Source organism: Anabrus simplex, chromosome 4 (genome assembly GCF_040414725.1).
Source record: "Anabrus simplex isolate iqAnaSimp1 chromosome 4, ASM4041472v1, whole genome shotgun sequence".
Lineage (NCBI taxonomy): Eukaryota > Metazoa > Arthropoda > Insecta > Orthoptera > Tettigoniidae > Anabrus > Anabrus simplex.
Genome location: NC_090268.1, coordinates 457,310,431 through 457,321,141, shown reverse-complemented (window position 1 = coordinate 457,321,141; position 10,711 = coordinate 457,310,431). Strand labels below are relative to the sequence as shown.

Sequence of the window (10,711 nt, the reverse complement as noted above, 5' to 3'; positions counted from 1 at the left end):
GTCCACTGCCTTAAGTAATAGTCGTATTAGTAGCAGTAATGGTGGTGGTGGTACTACTAGTAAGGTTATGTTCACTATTATCTTACGCCTTTCGTAGATGCCGAGGTGCCGGAAGTTTGTCCCGCAGGAGTTCTTTTTATGCGCCCATATCTACAGACCATCGAAATATCACGCGAGTGAGCCGGTGTCGAACCTGTCAAGTAGGGCTCAGAATGGTCTAATTTTAATTCTAGGACGGTAACAGTAACTATCCGGAGTTCCGATTCGTTCTACTCAATTTATCACTTGCCAAAAGATCGGTCAGCTGACGTACAAACAACAAAAACGAGTGCTTTCCTCCCTTCACCTAACCTAAAACGTCACGACTCTTTGAACTAACCCTTGTCGTCAAAAGGTTACCTTCTCAGTCTTATTTGAAGGGCGTCTCGTCTTTGATAGAAATGAAAGAGTTTTACAAGTTCCTAGGCTTCAAAACTACGTTACATCGCAACACACGCACTTCGAAGATAGCGGGCTGTGTGTAGGCCACTGTACTGCACTGGTGCCCTACCGTTCGTAAGGAAGCCCGGGAGAGACACGAGCGTACTACAAACTTGTAACTTATTGCCGAACCGTGTCGTAATTTGAATAGCTACTTACCTGGAAGAACATAAAAGGAAATTGTTCGACTCTTTGAGGGGCTGCTAAATGCCGCGGTCGGTTGCTAGGACATGGCTTTCATTGTAATCACGACAGTGTCGATGACGTTGCATGGAAACCACCTTCCTCGCGATTTTCAAGGTGGGCGGGGAGTTTGGAAGCCTCGTTCCGCCCTTTAATAATCTTAATATTGGGAGAAATAGGACGTAGAATGATGTTATGTGCCATAAGAGGCCTGCAGGATAAGCTACACTAACCTAAAAGAATAAGAACAGCAAGTTTAGACATAGGGACGTACGATAGGAGGTACGAAAGTTAAAATCCTGGCACGAGTAATTGGAAGCGGTGCTAGGCTCAGCAAGGGTCCCCTAGGTCGACACACACACACACACACACACACACACACACACACACACACACACACACACACACACACACACACACACACACAGAGAGAGAGAGAGAGAGAGAGAGAGAGAGAGAGAGACACGAATAATAATAATAATAATAATAATAATAATAATAATAATAATAATAATAATAATAATAATAATGATGTCGCCGCCGCCAGGTTAGGCCGGTCACCTAGGAGGAAATGCAATACTACGCTAAGCTTCGTTCCTGTATAGCCACACGGGGTCGAAGAGCAGCAAAAGGTCTAGCTAGTTTCAGACGTAACAAAAAACGTGATTTAAGCAATTTCTGCTGGCCTGAGGCAAAAGTTGAAAGTAAGTTGTCGTACTGGGACTGGGAAACTTGGTAAAAAGGGAATTGAGCCAACGGCACGTGGTGTTCCCAAGCGGTCACCCATCCAAGTACTGACCACGCCCAATGTTGCTTAACTGCGGTGATCGGACGAGAACCGGTGTATTCAACATGGTATGGCCGTTGGCGAGAGAACGGAGCTTGAAACGTCCATACGAACCGCAAAGCGAGTTTCCTGGAGGTCTTTGTGGCGCGGGGGCGTTGGCAATGGTGCAGGGGTGTGCTCGGAGGTCGCCGTCGCGGAGCGGGCGCGGGTGGTTGTCGCGCTCCGCGGCGAAACGTAACCTAACTCGACTTAACCCCACTTCTCGTAACCTAACCCCAAAAAAACGCGCGCGCTGGCGCGCGCGCGCACACACACACGGGAAGTGTCTAGGGTTGTAATAATAATAATAATAATAATAATAATAATAATAATAATAATAATAATAATAATAATAATAATAATTACTGAAGGTGGTTGTGAAGGGGCCGGCGCTGTAGCGCAGGGGCAGCGTGCCTGCCTCGTAGCTGGGGGGCCCGGGTTCAATTCCCGGCCAGGCAAAGGAATTTTACCTCGTTCTAATGGCTGCTTTGAGGTCCACTCAGCCTGCTTGCTTAGGGGCTGTAGTGCCATGGGGGTTGGTCTGGTTTTCATTGTAAAGGACAAAGCAGGAGGATTTTTAGCAATAAGGTAATGCAGTAGTAGTAGTAGTAGTAGTAGTAGTTCTTCCCTCGTTAGCTTATGATTTGAATGTTTTGCACTGTCTTTCGATGTATATGAAGTAGGACAGATAGATAAAATCAGAGTGGAGTTGATAACAAGGCTAACAGATGCTGCTCTTTTTTTTAAAGGTGTGGTGGCCCTGAAAAGGGCCGTTTGTTAAGAATGCAGCAAGGCAGAAAACCTGGCACCTTACTTGGAGCTGGTGTATTTGGTAACTGCCTTGGTACCCTCACTGACGGCGTGCTTGGCCAGCTCACCGGGCAACAGGAGGCGGACGGCAGTCTGGATCTCCCGACTGGTGATGGTGGAGCGCTTGTTGTAGTGGGCCAGACGGGAAGCCTCAGCGGCGATGCGCTCGAAGATGTCGTTGACAAAGCTGTTCATGATGCTCATCGCCTTGCTGGAGATGCCAGTATCAGGATGTACCTGTTTAAGCACCTTGTAGATGTAGATGGCATAGCTTTCCTTCCTCTTGCGCTTCTTCTTCTTGTCTCCCTTGGAGATGTTCTTCTGGGCCTTGCCGGCTTTCTTGGCTGCCTTTCCGCTTGTCTTGGGTGGCATGGTTGTCTCGGATGTCTCCTAGAAAGTAAATTTTGCGGGCCCCTTGCAATTCTTTTTAAGACCGAGAGGGCTGCATGCGACTAGCCAATGAGCGCAAGCTTACTGCAGCCTTATTGGTTGGCTCGTAACGTTGAGCAACCTTGCAGGCTACAAAACTGGTGCGCAGAGTGACTCGGTATCATTTTCGAAGTAGAGCAGCAGAGCATCATGTCAGGACGAGGAAAGGGAGGAAAAGTTAAGGGCAAGTCCAAGAGTCGCTCCAGCCGTGCAGGCCTGCAGTTCCCTGTCGGCCGTATCCACCGTCTCCTCCGCAAGGGAAACTACGCTGAGCGAGTGGGTGCTGGGGCTCCTGTGTACCTGGCCGCAGTCATGGAATACCTGGCAGCTGAAGTTCTTGAGTTGGCGGGCAATGCAGCCCGTGACAACAAGAAGACCAGGATCATCCCTCGTCACTTACAGTTGGCCATCCGTAACGACGAGGAGTTGAACAAGTTGCTGTCCGGAGTGACCATTGCCCAGGGTGGTGTTCTGCCCAACATCCAGGCAGTGCTCCTGCCTAAGAAGACTGAGAAGAAGGCTTAAGTTCCTGTTCTCGGTCAGGGCGTTGGCTCACCGGAAAAATATAAATAAACGGCCCTTTTCAGGGCCACCAACACCTTAAGATAAGAGCTGTTTGTCTATCATGCTGGTATAGCTATCTTACAGAAGTATGGAAAAATCCTGAAGTGATAGAGCAGTTCAGACAACTCTCCTAATAATAATGATAATAATAACAATAATGAGACACTGCAAATATGAGGGCATCTGTAACATTAGCCAGGAGAGCACAAGAATAGCCTTACCTTTGAGGTTATTTATTTAAGGGGGAAATGAGTGAAGTAGCTCCAGGCCCCTCTTAATATTTAATTTTCAGAAGGGAAGGAAGAAGGAAGTACATTATAGATTTCATTTCATTAATGCTGTATAATTCTGTTCTTGACTGCTGGATACTACCGACCTATGCATGTAAGAACACACACTTAACTAGAGAGGAAAGGATACTTAAAGTAGTATATTTACAATACTTTGTGTATCAGATGTGCACGGCAAGGAAGATAATGTTTGTTTTCTCTTGTTAGCATTAAAATGTAGACATCATAACTGATAATGAGGGCTTTTTTTTCCGTGCAGGTTTCGGGGAGATGACTGTTTTGAGAGGGAGAATAGCGCAAGCTACGTTAGAGGAGTACTGTAAGTGGGACTCTGTGCTCTTTTGAGAGGTAAGTGGTGGCCCTGAAAAGGGCCGTTTTTTAAATACTGCATGCTCACAAACGGGAGCACGCTCGGAGGAGACTTAACCACCGAAACCGTACAGGGTGCGTCCCTGCCTCTTGAGAGCATAGACGACATCCATGGCGGTCACAGTCTTCCTCTTGGCGTGCTCGGTGTAGGTGACGGCATCCCGGATAACGTTCTCCAGGAATACCTTGAGCACGCCACGGGTCTCCTCGTAGATAAGTCCCGAAATACGCTTGACTCCACCTCTGCGAGCGAGACGTCTGATGGCAGGCTTAGTGATGCCCTGGATGTTGTCTCGGAGCACCTTCCTGTGACGCTTGGCGCCTCCTTTGCCGAGTCCCTTGCCTCCCTTGCCTCGTCCGGTCATGATAGATCATTTTTTTTTTTTTTTTTTTTTTTTTTCAAGGTAATCGAGTACATGGGAGCCCCAGGGCTAAAAAATGCCCTCTTACTCATCTGTTTCCGTGGTTACCTGATGAGTCAGAAAAAGTCGCGTGTTACCTACACTGGCGGGGGAAAAATCACTCTTTCCTACCAGGGATTGGTAGGGCAGAATTGAAACCCCCTCATCGCTGGGCTAAAAATACTCAACTAGTAAGTGGGTCAGACTTGTAAAGACGGAATTTTGTACCTGATTAATGAATACCTGAAATTGTTGTCAATTTGGAAAAAGGCCGAAACTTATAATTTGTTATACAGGAGCCAAGGGCCACGAATGCGGTAACGTGTATTAGGCTTCTTGGTCCTGATGACCCGTTTTAGCAGGGCGATGCCCGCATCACTTGATTGGGCTAAGGTAATCCGAAATTTCGTCATCCCAACAATCCTCCTAATCTGGTGATTGACAGTTCTCAAATTGAGATTCTGAAGAATCTTGTTATTGGACGTGTACCATGGCGAACGGGTCATGCGCCGTAGCACCTTGTTCTGGAACACTTGGAGTCGTCGAATGTGCGTCTTGGCAATATAGCACCAGGCCTCACAGCCATATAAAATAATGGGGCGAATGCACGCAAGGTACAGAGTCCTCTTAATGCTATCGCTTAGATGCCCGTTCAGCAGCAGAGGGCGCAGTGCCACTGTCCGGGCGTTGGCACGCTGTAATGCCTGGTCTATATTCCATTTCCAAGTAAGTTTTTTGTCCAGAATCAAACCAAGGTACTTGACCTTGGTCAGCCATGGTAGCTCTGTCCTCCGAATGGTGAGATGAGGAAACCTCGGCTGCCTTCTCGAGAAAAGGATAGCCTGGGTTTTGTCCGGATTGATTTTGACTTTATTCTTGGTACACCAGTATAGAAAGTGGTTAATCCAGGCTTGTAATTTCGCGATGGCATCGCAATGTCTTCGCTGGGCGGTAAAAACTGCAATGTCATCTGCGAACTGTTGGATCTCTACTCCTGCTACCCTAGGGAGATCGTTCACATATAGGGCGTATAAGGTTGGCGACAGTGCTCCTCCCTGTGGCACCCCTGCAAGTAGGGGCCGAAGGGAGGAGTTCTCACCCTCGCAGGTAACAAAAAAGTACCGATGACGTAGATATGACGCAATGATTTTTACCAAATAAAGGGGGACTTGATATAATTCCCCCAGTTTCACAATGAGATTTTCATGCCAGACAGTGTCAAAAGCTTTATCTACGTCAAAGAACACCGCTGGCACACTACGCCGTAGAGTGAACGATCTCGTAGCATACTGAACCAGGCGCAAAACTGCCAATGGAGCGGATCGTTTGGACCGGAAACCAAACTGCTCCGGTCTCAGTATCCTATTGGCTCCGAGGTACGAGTTGAGGCGTTTGAGAATAAGTCTCTCAAAAATCTTAGAGAGGTGCGATAAAAGGCTGATAGGTCGGTAATTTTGAGGAAACAGCCTGTCTTTCCCCGGCTTTGGAATAAGGCAAACCTTTGCCGTCTTCCAGGCCGACGGGTAGTAGCCCATGGAGAGGCAGGCTGTAAAGATGGTGGCAAGGAATACCACCGCCCTATAGGGGAGGGACTTGATTTCCCTAGTAGTGACCTTGTCAGCCCCGGGAGACTTATTCTCACTGAGTCCTTTAATACACTTGCGGACCTCCGCAGGTGTGATGTCTGTCACAGAGTCACGTGGTGTCCTACTTTGCCTGAAAGCTGCAGCTTTTCGTTCAATCTGTCTGTCTGTACGGTCGTCATCGTGGTGGGTATAATGTACTACACACTGACTCTCAATTGAGTCAGCGAAAGCTTCAGCTTTCTCCAAGGGGGAGAATACGAGTCCCCGTCGGCCATGAAGAGCACGACTGGGTTCCCGGGTTCGAGTCAGACTACGAGTAACCCTCCAAAATTCGCGGTCTGAGTCATTTTCAGTGAGAGTGCGACAGAGTTCCTCCCATTTTTCAATCTTGTGTTCCAGCAGGCGTTGGCGGACGACCTTGGCAAGCTCCTTGTATTCTGCCCGGTCAGCAGGATCGCGGAAAAGTTGCCATCTCTTCCGATAACGGTTCTTAATCATGATCAAATCCTTGAGGAGATCAGGAAGACCCTCCTCAACTTGTGGACCGCGGGCCGAACGAGAATTTCTAGCAACTTCATGGATGTGTCTCCGAGCATTGAGCATCTTACGTGTAAGGTGCTCAACCGCGCGGTCAACATCATCCCGAGTGCGGATATCAAAAGGTTTTAAATTTCTGTCCACATGTTTGGTAAACCTGTGGTAGTCCAGGTTGGAAGGAGGGGTCGAACGAGATGGCCCCTCGAGACGCTCCCAGGTAAGATTGAAAACAATGGGATTATGGTCTGAATTTAGTTCACATGGAACAACAAAATCAATATTTCTGCTGTAATATTTTGAAACTGTCACATCTATGACGTCAGGCAACCCATTAGCCGGGTATATCGTGGGCTCCGTGGGAGCGCACACCTTGACGTCACTGTCTCTCATATAGGCACTTAAGATTCTCCCCTTTGGGTTGGCAACCCTAGAATTCCAGTCGGGGTGCTTGCAATTAAGGTCACCAGCCACTATGGTGGGTACGTGGCCAGGGTTTTCTAAAAGAGCATTTAGTTCTACGAGATTTAGAGGAGCATCAGGTGGTAAATAAGCCGAAAAAATTCTATAATGATAGTCCCGATGTCGGATTTCAATCCCGAGGGATTCTAGCACGGAGTGGGGGAGGGGGTCGAGCACGTGATGGGTAAGGCTAGACCTAACCAACACGGCCACGCCCCCACCCTTCATCCCGACTCTGTCTTTCCGGTAGACTACCATATTTTTTATTCTAAAGGGCATATGCTCTTTCAGAAACGTCTCACCCAGCAACATGATGTCTATGTTATGGTCAGAGATAAAAGCATCAAGCTCGTACCTCTCACCGACAACACTTTGACAATTCCAAGCACCAACCTTTAAGTCCATAGTCCGTGGCGTCTGTCGCGTCGTCTAAGGGGCTGAGAAATACCGCATAGCGGCATCAATCAGCACCAAGATTTTGTCAAAAGTGCTAGTGCACGAGCTCAATTTTGTCAAGGTATCCTTAAGTATAGGGATGAGTCTGGAAAAATCAATCTGCCGAAGCAGACCGATGATGTCACCTAGACCGGACAGGTCGGGAAGGGAGGTCCCAGTGCTACTTGAAGTGGTGGCAGCGGGAGATGGCGAAGGGGCAGCAGCGCCACCGAAGAGGCTCGCGAACGAGATCCCCTCAGTGACAGGTCGCGAGGGTGGCAGAGCACTCTTTTTCTGGGCTTTGAGTTGCTGTGCGGTTTGCTTCTGAGCAATGGCCTCTCTAAAAAGTTTGCACCCTCGCCACGAAGCTGGGTGTTCCCCTTGGCAATTAACACACTTGGCGGGTGTCTCCGGCTTAAGCGGGCAGGCAGCCGCCAAGTGGTTCTCTCCACACTTGACGCACCTAACTGACATCTTGCAATAATTAGCGGTGTGGCCCAGCCGCTGGCATCGGTAACACTGGGAAGGCCCCTCACGGCCCCGGTAAGCCTCAATCGTAACTCGGGCACCACAAAGGGAGCGAACCGAGTAGATGGTCTTGCTAAATTCATCATTTGGTAGGGTGACACTAAAAACACTCATAGGGATAACCTTTTTGGTGGTGGCATCCCGTTTGGTGTACTGATAGATGTCCTTGGGGTCGTACCCGAGGGCAAGCAGCTCTTCCTTAACCCAATCAACATCGACTGTTGAGACGATATTTCGAATAATCACCTTCAGCAACCTCTGACTAGGCAGCTGATAGGTGTAGAAGTTAGCATTAGAATTCTCAAAATATTGGGTCAACAGCCGGTGGTCTTCTTCACAGTCAACGTGATACTTAAGAGCATCCCTAGTGTTGACTACCCTAATTTCGCCAGTGCATCGTTTCTTAAGGTATTGATAATGCTGCTGGTAGTTGGTTTTGTCATGAACCACTACCGGCGGCAGCGACTTTTTCTTGGGGGTGGTTTGAACTACTTCCATGTCCTCGACCTCCCCACCAGGAGCGGTGGCATTGGCAGTCCCATTCCCGTCACTCACAGACCGTGGTGGCGCCGAACAGGAGGCACTCGTAGAGGGGGCGGCAGCAGTCTCTGTCCGTGGTGTCTGAGACTGTGCAGGCACTAGTGCCTCTGGCCCAGTGCTGCCACTGGTGGGCAATGCCGAAAGAGGTTCAAATTTATTAGTCTGTTTGTTATAAATTTTGCTGGGGGACGTAGCCGAGACTTTCTTCAAAACAAAGCGAGGTTTAGATTTGCCTTTGACTTTGCGTGCGACTGACCAGGAAGCCTGGGAGTCGGTACGTTTGTGCAAGGAAGCAAGAATTTTAGCCTGTTCTTCTATAGTTTTGGCGTCAGGGAGTAAGTTTATCATGGAGGAGCTGGTTTGTGAGCCAGCAGCCTCCGCCAACTTTACCCAATCGTTGTCAGTTGTAGTAGCAGGGGTTGTCATCTGATTGGCTGGCCGGGGGGTCGGGACCCCACCACCAGGTGGGGGCTCGGACATCACAGAACCAAGTCAAAAAACCAGTGGGAAGCAGGGTCAGCAATCTCCAATCTCCAAGTCCAACTCCAATCTCCAATCTCCAACCACACACTCGCACTCACACTCAAAACACAGTCCGGGTAGCAATAAGCTGCACGTCCGTCTGCTAACAGAGTTAGTTCTCGAATGATCCATGATAGATCAGTAGAGCTGCGAGTTCAGAGCTAGAATGCGGCTGGCACTCGCGACCCCTCGCTTTTGTTGAAAGTGCCTGGCCCCGGTGACGTCAGCACCGCCCGGCCAATGGGAGTGCAGCTGCTACCGAGGGTGGGGGAAGCGAAGCAATAAAACAGCCGGGCAGCAAGCCCCCGCACCATTCTTCCTGGGACGAGTCGACAGTGAGCACGTGATGGCCCGTACTAAGCAGACTGCACGTAAATCTACCGGAGGCAAGGCCCCGCGCAAGCAACTGGCCACCAAGGCTGCCCGTAAGAGCGCGCCTGCCACCGGAGGAGTGAAGAAGCCTCATCGTTACAGGCCCGGCACCGTGGCCCTGCGTGAGATCAGGCGCTACCAGAAGAGCACTGAGCTTCTGATCCGCAAGCTGCCCTTCCAGCGGCTGGTGAGAGAGATAGCTCAGGACTTCAAGACCGACCTGCGCTTCCAGAGCTCGGCTGTCATGGCCTTGCAGGAGGCCAGTGAGGCCTACCTGGTGGGTCTTTTTGAAGACACCAACTTGTGTGCCATCCACGCCAAGCGTGTCACCATCATGCCTAAGGACATCCAGCTCGCCCGCCGCATCCGTGGCGAACGTGCCTAAGTCCGGTGCTTGTCTTATGGCTGGAGCTTTACCAAACGGCCCTTTTCAGGGCCACCAAAATTTCCTAGAAGAGTAGTTATTGTCTCTCTGGTCTAGGATAGAAGGAAAACGAAAAGAAAAAAAAAAGCTAGTGGTTCCTCTAGGTTCAAGGAAAAATCTAAGAGTAACAGAAAATAATAATAATAATAATAATAATAATAATAATAATAATAATAATAATAATCTTGAGTACTGAGTACAATAATTCATTAATTAATATCTAGGAGGTGATAGTTATAATAATAATAATAATAATAATAATAATAATAATAATAATAATAACAACAACAACAGCAACAGCAAAAGTGCAGTAAGTAAGGATAAAGAAAAATGTAGTCAAGTACAATAATAATGAAATTCGAAGAGTGAGTCGCCCCGCAATGAGACAAACTAGCCTGTTTAGGAGGCAGAGATAGGAGAGGCCAGGGTTCCAGCCTTGGACAGTGACTGACATAATATGCTCTCTTGGGGAATAAAATTGATGGCCCTGATAAGGGCCGTTTTTCCTCTGCTCTTACGAGAGCAAGAGGTGCGTGTAGAAGGAAGCAAGAACACGAAATGTCCTCACTTCCTTTTTGCTGGAGCCTTTTTAGGCGAGGCCTTGGGCTTAGCGGCCTTTTTAGGCTTAGGTGCCTTAGGCTTCTTAGTGGGCACCTTGGCGGCCTTCTTAGCCTTGGAAGGAGCCTTCTGCTTGGGTTTGGGAGCAGGAGCGGCCTTCTTCTTCTCAGCAGGCTTTTTGGAAATGGCTTTCTTGGCTGCAGCCTTGGCTCCACCAGCCTTCTTCGCCTTGGGGATGCGCTTCTCCTTGGGGGCAGCGGACCGCTTGACAGGGGCTGCGCTGGCCTTCTCCGGCTTGGCAGCCGAAGCGAGCTTGAAGGAACCTGAAGCTCCCTTCCCCTTGGTCTGGACCAGCTCTCCGGAAGCCACGGCAGATTTCAGGTACTTCTTGATGAAAG

At 49.0% G+C, this 10,711-nt stretch overlaps 1 non-coding gene across 1 annotated transcript; it reads right to left on the bottom strand.

Annotated features, from left to right (window-relative positions):
- Window positions 1-1,413: 1,413 nt before the first annotated feature.
- LOC137500654 (5S ribosomal RNA) lies at window positions 1,414-1,532 on the bottom strand. Its single transcript, XR_011018162.1, has one exon. It is a non-coding gene; the product is annotated as a 5S ribosomal RNA (ribosomal RNA).
- Between the last annotated feature and the right edge of the window lie 9,179 nt (window positions 1,533-10,711).